The sequence below is a fragment of the Trachypithecus francoisi genome, unplaced genomic scaffold (genome assembly GCF_009764315.1).
Source record: "Trachypithecus francoisi isolate TF-2019V2 unplaced genomic scaffold, Tfra_2.0 Lachesis_group9, whole genome shotgun sequence".
Taxonomy (NCBI): Eukaryota; Metazoa; Chordata; class Mammalia; order Primates; family Cercopithecidae; genus Trachypithecus; species Trachypithecus francoisi.
Window position 1 is genome coordinate 35,583,001 of NW_022681474.1, and position 8,588 is coordinate 35,591,588.

The following is an 8,588-nucleotide window of genomic DNA, read 5'->3' on the forward strand; positions in this document are numbered from 1 at the left end:
TCCTGTAACTGGGGAGCAGTGGGTGGGGGGTGCGGGGCTGCCTCCTGCCAGGGCACAGTCACACCTCCTACCTGTTCTCTGGAACTCATTAGCTGCTGAGGTGATGTTAACTGTTTTTCATTTTCTGAGTCTTTGCTGAGACTCAAAAAGAGGAAATGAGCCATTACCAACTAGCAACATTTTTTGAAACAGAAACTGAATTGACTGCATTTTCTAATAATGTTGTGTGAACTACGAATGCAGAACTCTGACCTTGTCTTTCAGAAGACAGACATCTGTGGCTTGCCTTCTGCTTATAAAGCTCTGGGAGAAAGGAATAGGAGGGGTCACATGTCAAAATGTGCTGGCCCTGTCCTGTGGTGCGAATGTCGGGAAATTTCCCTTTCCTTGCTTTCTGCTGCTCAAGATCCTCAGGCTCTGCCCTGTTGTGTAAGGAACAGCCACTTCGATTTCTGAAATAGGGGAGTCAGGACAGGGCTTGGAATCAGAACTCTGAACCTCAGTATCCTCATCCGTAAAATGGAGATATTAATCCTGCCTGCCTCGACATTCTGATCATGTCAGAGTGCCTTGTGAACTGCAAGAAGCTTATCAGGTATTAGCTCTTATTATCCTGCCCTCAGATCCATTTGCACCCCATCCTATGGGACAAGGAGTCTGTAGGACCAAGGGGACATGATAACCGGGAGCTCACAGCCCTCTCCCCTTCTGCCATGCTCTGGGTACGAGGGACATTTGAATCCCTTGCCCAGATGGGCTTGAACCTATAAGGAAGGGCTGGGAAGGCCTTTTTCTAGACCCATGGCCCCAAGGGCAGGCTGCTAAGGGCACTCCAGGGTGCAAGGGATGGCTGTTTGCAAGGGGTGCAGAGTTGGGACTTATAGGTTGGGATATCTACATTTGTACGCAGGAGACCCTTCTAGATGTGGGACTGAGCAGAATTCTGAGAAGTCAGAGAATTCTAGATTCCAACTTGACCTTCCAGGTTGTTATAAAGGTATACATGTGTCAAGGTAGAAGGGAGAACATTTTAAGTTTAGTCGTTGATGCATAACTTACATATGAAAACACCTGGTATAGGGCCTCCATGTGTATTATTGTCCTGGGCCCATTCTCATTACTAGAAGTTTGAATTCACTTCCTTTGAGCCAGGCAGACCTCTTGCTTTCCTCATTATTTGTACCTCTCTTCCTATTTCCCTCTCCTCTGTCTTCCTAAATATGCATAGCTGAGCCTTATTAGGATATATAGCCAGGATTGGTAGAGATTTAGGGGGCTCCCTTTCCTCTCTCCCTTAAACCATTTCCCCCACCTCAGGACATGTGGGACAGATGATAGGCAGGGGCCAAGGGTCCTCTCTGGTCAATGGCTGGCCTCCTTTTTACCTCTTAAGAGGTTTCAAGATAGTGGTATCTGTGTAACTTCATGGTAAGAAGATAGAGCTCCATTCTCCCACCATGGTAACCCTAAGGTAAGCCAAGAGGCTCCATTTTGTGGGGGTGTGTGTGTTGTGGGGAGCAGGCCTGAGAAGCCTAGATTTTTGCGCAGAGAACTACAAGAAGAGTGATGTTGCCTGCCCCTGTCCCCATCTCCATCTTGGAAGGGCGCAGGTCCTCAGCTGGCAGCTGGAGAATGGCAGCTGGCGAAAGGCAGCAGCCAGCGACTTCACCACTTTGAGTTGGGCCCCTTCTGGTGTAGAACCTGGATCCTAACTTCCTTGGCTTGCCACTAGGGTGTCATTATCCACAATTTGCTCCATGTAAAACCCTCTTTCAACATCCCCTTGCTACCCAGACACTGTTTGACAGTGCAGAGACTGGTCCAGAAATGGGGTCGCTTGCCTCTGTGAGTCAAGCCTCTCCTGCTTCAGAAAGTAAGAGGAGAATAGCTGTTCCCCACTTGCTTCTTGGGGTCCTGGGAGGATGCAGCAGTAGTAGAACAGCTTTTGGTACATATGAAATCCTGCTGAACAGCTCATCTCACCTGTGCCTGAGATGGCGATAACGCAAAGGAGGAAAAGCGCAGGTGGGAGTACAGAGGTGGCAGGCTTGTGAGAGAGCTTTGTGAACTGCAAAAAGCCTATCAGATATCAGCTCTTGTTATTATCCTGCTCTTAGATCCATTTGCACCACATCCCACCTGCCCCAACAACCCTAAGAGAATCAGAGCAAATGCTTATTAGACATGAGCACTGAAGGCTCCAAGGACTATTGCGGCCACCGTTTCTCCACGGGTGGAAAGAGAGTGAAGTGCTGGTACTGTGCTGAGTGACTTTGGGTGCTACCAAGCAGAGGATTAAACACAGAACCTCAGCACGTCCAAGTTCTCCCCTTTTCAATACTTTCAATCCTGATTACCCACAGGAGAAACTTTCAGTTTAGTGCTTGAATTCTTCAACACCTCACTAAAACTCAACAGTCTCCCTTTTTAACAAAGAGCTCAAGGTTTTGCCCACTAGAATTGAAAACAATATTTTAATTTTCATCTCTTTATGTGGTTTCTTACTTTCTATTTATGGCAGCTGATACTGGTTTTCCATTAAAGTAACGACATACACATTTTAAAAGTAAATATAAGTAAATCAACTAAAAAAATTTAAGAAGTACTTTAAAAAAATACAGATACTTGGACGTGACTTATATTATTCGTTTCATAGGCAAGGAAAGGGAGAACCAGGCAGGAGTCCCCAAACCCCAGTGTGGTATAAGCTGACATTTAGGAAGAACACAGACAACTGTCTCCGCTGACTGAAGGCCAAACAGATACTCATGGGCCAGGTAAGTTCTCCCTTTCACATTTAGGACCCCCATTAACAAGAGTCTGCCTTTTGTGGTTGATGTTTTCGCCATTTTCATTTTAGCCAAGAACAATAAGAACATCTGGGGCTATTGATTAATCCCTTTAAATTGAGGGCAGAAAGCTGGCCATTTTTCAGAAGTGAAGGGTGTCAGTTGTGGCATTAGGTATAACTGGAAGTGGGGGAGGAAGGGGCAAAAATAGAGGTGGAGCAAAGTGTAAACAGGAAATAGAAGACACAAAGCCAAACCAGCTTGAACATTTTTAAGGACTTGAAATTCCAGGGAGTGGTGGAAACAAACTCCAGATTGTTCCTGTCCTAAGTAAACACAGCAATGTGTCTCTCACAAAGCTCTGACCACAGCCACTCTTTGATACTGACAGAACTATTGCTTATTAAAACTACTATGATGATTTGCCCACTAACCTCCACTGGGCCCTCAGTAGCTGTCGGGCACCTGGCTAAGACTGAACATCCTGTTGTCAATCCTCACAGGAAGACTTCAAGTGAAAATTGCAGGCTCTGGACTTGACTACCCTGGGTTGGAAATCTGGCCCTGTAGAGCTGTGTGTCAGAGCAAATCAAATTCTTCCCTGAGCCTATTTCCTCATTCATTATACCCATTATACTAAATGGATGTAATAACTATTATACCTCTTAGACTTCAACATTAGAACATTTATCAGGGGTAGGAAGTAAGCAACCAATAACAATGTCACTTATTATTCACTGTTGGTATTATCAATACCAGAAGAGCAAAGAAGCTTCTGAAGTTTGTCAACCTTAAATAATAAGATATAGAAAATATGACTAACTATAGAGTTTATTCAAGCCCAAAGCTTGAGGATGGCCACCCAGGAGCATAGATTCAAGTTTCCCTGAATGTACATGCTGAGTAGCAGCAATTAGAAGTGGGTTTGTTTGTGTATGTGTGTGTGTGTTTTGAGACGGAGTCTCCCTTTGTTGCCCAGGCTGGAATGCAGTGGTGTGATCTCAGCTCATTGCAAACACCACCTCCTGCATTCAGGCGATTCTCCTGCCTCTGCCTCAGCCTCCCGAGTAGCTGGGATTACAGGTACCCACCACCACGCCCGGCTGATTTTTATATTTTTAGTAGAGATGGGGTTTCATCATGTTGCCCAGGCTGGTCTCGAACTCATGACCTAAAGACCTCGCCCTCCCAAAGTGCTGGGATTACAGGCGTGAGCCACCGCGTCTGGCCCTGTCTTTTCTCAAAGTCACTTGGCCCAATGTCACAGAGCTGAACCAAGTTGGTTAGGCTGAGGGATAGGTCCCGGAGTGCTCAGATCTCCGGGCCTCAAGGCCCAGGCTGGGGTGGCACGGTAGGGGCTGATGGGGAGTGCCCAGGCCGCCGGCGGGTGCTCCCAGAAGATGCTCTAAGCTGGCGTCCGGGTCTTCCCTGGGATGGGGCTACCTGGAGACTCCCACGGCGGCGGTGACACACCAAGGGGGGTGAGTTGAATCGTCAGGTCCGCAAAGCCACCTTATTCTGCAATTCACGGCTATGCCGGGCCCGCCGCGTTCAGCTCGGCCAGAAACAGCTCCTAAAGCCAGGGCCTGGACCGCCCTCGCTGGCCTCTGGCAGGCAAACGGCCACACGCCACGAAACAGATGGTCGCGAGCGGCTTCCGGGAGCCGCGGGGCAGGCCGGGAGCCGGGCCCTACAGCCAAGGCCCGCGCGGGGGCGTCGGTAGTTACCCGGCAACTGGGTGGACGCCCAGTCGAGGGGGCGGAGCCAGTAGGGCTGGAAGAGCCAGCAAGAAAGCTCTAGGGAGAGGCGACCTGCCAGTTCCGGAAGCGGCTTTTTGTTTTGTCCCCAGATCACTCTTTCCTACCTGGTCTTGGAGGAAGATCGTCGAGGCAAATGATAAAAAACGGAAATAAACCAGGGGAGCAAATAATGATAAAAAAGATACTCGTATTTGTTGAGCGCTTACTGTCGGCCTGGCTCTTTGCAAGGATTATTTGATGATCTGATTTTGTAGGGAAAGTATGGTTACTGTCCCAATTTGTAAATGAGAAAACAGGAGTTTAGACAGATTAAGCATCTTGGCCAAACTACCTCAAACTAGGGAGTGGCAGAGCTGGAATTTGAAGTTGGGTGGTCCTGAACTCAGGTGGCTTGTGTTCTTAATCAATCAAACCGTGGACACTCATTTCAGTTCAGCAAACCTAAATCTGTGTTCCTACTAGACCATGCGGGGCCAATCCAGGTTTTATGGGGTCTGAAGCTTAGACAATTTGGGGGACCCTCTTTTGGAAAAAAGAATAAAAAATTGCAAATATAAAATCAGGTATAAAAACGAACTTATTTAGACTGTAAAAAGAAATCACAACAAAATATTTTTGCTAATTTTACAAAAATATACGACCATATGACTGCATAGCTAGGGACTCATCAAAGCCATCTTTGACCCTTAGCTTCCCTTGAAATCCTTCAGATGGCAAATTACCTTGCAAGCTTCTCTGAGGTTCTCCTCCCCACTCTGTCTCCCAGCCAAAGGACCTGAAGACCCTAGCAACAGGCTTAATAGGGCTTTTCTGGCCATAGGAGCAATTTTGGCCTGAGTCAACTTGAGTGCCAGAGGGTGAATGCCCTCAGAAGCAGCCCCCAAATACTGATGAACAGGGAGTTGGTGGATAAATTCCCTAGCTTCCTCATCCCTCAATTGAGATCATGCTGAGACACTTAGTGGTTCTTAGGGCGTAGTCCCAAACCAGCAGCAATCTGTACCACTTGAGAACTTGTTAGAAATGCACATTGTCAGCTTACTACTACGCTGTACCTACTGATTCTAAAACTCTAGGGGCTGGGGCCCAGTCACTGGTGTTTCAACTAAGCCCTCCTAGTGAGTCTGTGCTGAAGTTTGAGTACGACTGTTCTGCTAGGCTGTTCCCCAGAGCTCCCTTATGGGCTGGAGCTCCCGTTGTCTACACTGGTAACCTGCTTGATAACACATCTTATTTTGGTCTCCTTCCCTTTCTTGTCTCACTTCCTCATTCTTCAGCTGGAGCTTCCTGGAGTCACTTCTAACAAACGACTCGCACTTAAATCTTTGTCTGGGATCAACTTCTAGAGAAACACCACCTCAGATGAGAACAACTGGGGGAGGTGTCATTGCCCGATGAGGCTGGCTTCAAGGAGAACAAAATGCTCTGCTAAATCCTTTGCTCTCCTCTGCTTCACCTTCACCATGCCTCAGTTGAGAGGGAGATGTTGCCCCCCACCGGGGAAACTAGGGTTTGGAGGATTTAAGTGGCTTGCCCAAAGATTTGAATCCAGGTCTGCCTGAGTCCAAAAGGTGAGCTCCTTACCAGTGAGGACAGAGGGTCAGTCTATGTTTTGCTGTCTTGTCATTCCTACTCTTCTCAGAGCAGGCAAGTGTTAAATGAAAATTATAGGAGGCCATTGTTTTGGACTAAGTTTCTGAATTAGGCCCCAACAGACCAGGCTAAAAATCCGAAGGGAGTCATCCATGCTAAAGTTCCATGTCTCTAAACCCAAACTAAGTAATTACCTGAAAAGTGGTAGTAGGCAATTTCCCAGACAGGCCAGTTCAAATCTGAACAGGCACGAGAGTGAATCCCCTCTGCTTTATTCCTTATACGAAAGAAGTAGCGTTGAGTAGCCTGATGTTAATGAATCCAGTTATTTTTCTATCATTCTGTCTCCCTGTCCCCACCTCATGAGGAAAGTGGCTCTGAGGCAACTAATAGGCTCTTTGTTCTTTGCTTCTGTTTCCTTCAGCCCTCTCTGTCTATAAAACCAACTCCCTCTGCTCAGCTTATCGAAACACTTATTCTATTTTATGGAATGAAGTGTTGCTAGATTCTAGAATTGCAATAAAGCCATTTGAGATCTTTAAGCTTAATTTATTGTCATTTTGTCTTTTGATTCGGGGATCCAGTTTTGTTGTGCGGAGTGCTATAGGCTGGACACTTTGGAAAAATCCAGAGTGCACTCTGTGGACACTGCTGGCCTGAAATAGTGGGGCACACTGGCCTGAGAGTTCCCTGGCTCCCAGTGCCTAAGGTCCTTCACCTCATGCTCCCTCAAGGTCCATGCCTACACCCTCCAGCCCACAGCGTGTGACCAAGCATGTGCCCTGTAACCTGAAGCTGGAGCCCTTCCTTTCGCAGATACCTGGAAATTGAGCCAGATCTGCATCTGAGGGACACTAGAAGGGTTGGGGAGGAGTGCTTACCCCTGAGCTCTGTTCTGTCTCATGTTTGGAGGCCCAACGTCATTTGGTTCTTCAGATTTCCAGCAAACTATAGCTCTCATTCCTTTCCCGCATGCCCTCACCCCAAGGCTTTTACACTTAAGAGGAATGGCCCTGCCTTTTCTGGGCCCACAGCTCCTGTGGCTTGAAGTTCCAGCTGTCTTGTTAACAATTTTTCTCCCTGTGATGTAGGAACGATGACTGTGTTAACAGGTTGGGGGGCGGTTGGGGAGACACTAACAAGATGACAAACCTTGGTCTTTGGCTCTGCGGCTGACTTTGAGCGAGTCCTTTTTTACCTCTCAGAGCCTCATTATCTCATCTGTAAAGTGGGGAGTCCTGCTCCCCTCCCCTGAGGTTGTTCTAATGAGGCCGTGCTCATAGTAGGTGAATAACATGGGCATGCACAGTGATGGGTGCAGGTTGCAATTGGGACTTCCCTCTGTTCCCTCCATCACAATTGATGAGGGAATTTGGGGCTGGTCTTGACTTTTCCAGGACCTTGGTCTCCCAGTAGGTTGCTGGTGATGCTCAAAAGGTAGGGGTCTGTCACCAGGACTCTGGCAGCCTGCCCTTCCGGGAGGAAGGAGACAGAAAGGGTTACTTTGGTAATCACTAGGCTTAAGGATGCCCCAGTGCTTCACCCTGTCCCAAACCGACCCCCCACTCCCACCCTCAAGTCTAAAGTGGATCCCTGTACAATAATCTCTCATCATGCCATTCACTCTTCCTTTGTGGCACTTATTATAAGTGCTAATTACTTATCAATATCTGTTTTTTTTAAACAAAACTTTATTATGAAAAGTTTCCAACATTTACCAGAAAAACCCAAAACAGAACAGTATCACAGACTCCACATACCTATCACTCAGCTTCAACAATGATCAACTCGAGGTCAATCTCGTTTTATCTCTACCCCTACTCACTCCTGCCTCCTAGTATTTATCTGATGCAACACATCTGTAAATGTTTTGGTAGGTATTGCTAAAAATAAGGGCTCTTCTGTAAAATATAACCACAAATACATGTCATTATACATTTATCCAAACCACAGAATGTACAACTCTAAGAGTGAACCCTGATGTGAATGATGGACTTGGGGTGATGATGATGTGTCAATGCAGGCTCATTACTGTATCACATGCTCTGCTGCGCTGAGGGATGTTGATACTGTGGCACGCTGTGCACAACATGGGGGCAGTCTCTGTACCTTCTTCTCAATTTTGTTGTGAACTTAAAACTACTCTGAAAAAAAGTTAAGTCTTAAAAAGTAAAATCAAAAGAGTAAAACTCCTGTTATTAAAACTAAAAAATGAACAATAATTCTTTGGTATATGATTATTGTTAAATGTGTATCTCCCTCCACTGGGTTGGGAGCCTCATGAGAGCTTGCGTGAGGCCTACTAGGTCCTTGGTGAGTAATTGTTGGATGGATGGATGAATGGATGGGTGAACGAAGGGAGCTGGGAGCCCACTTTGCTTTCCATGGATGCTGTCTGATCCCTTCAACACTGGGGTGTGATCACTGCCTTGCAGGTCCACAGACT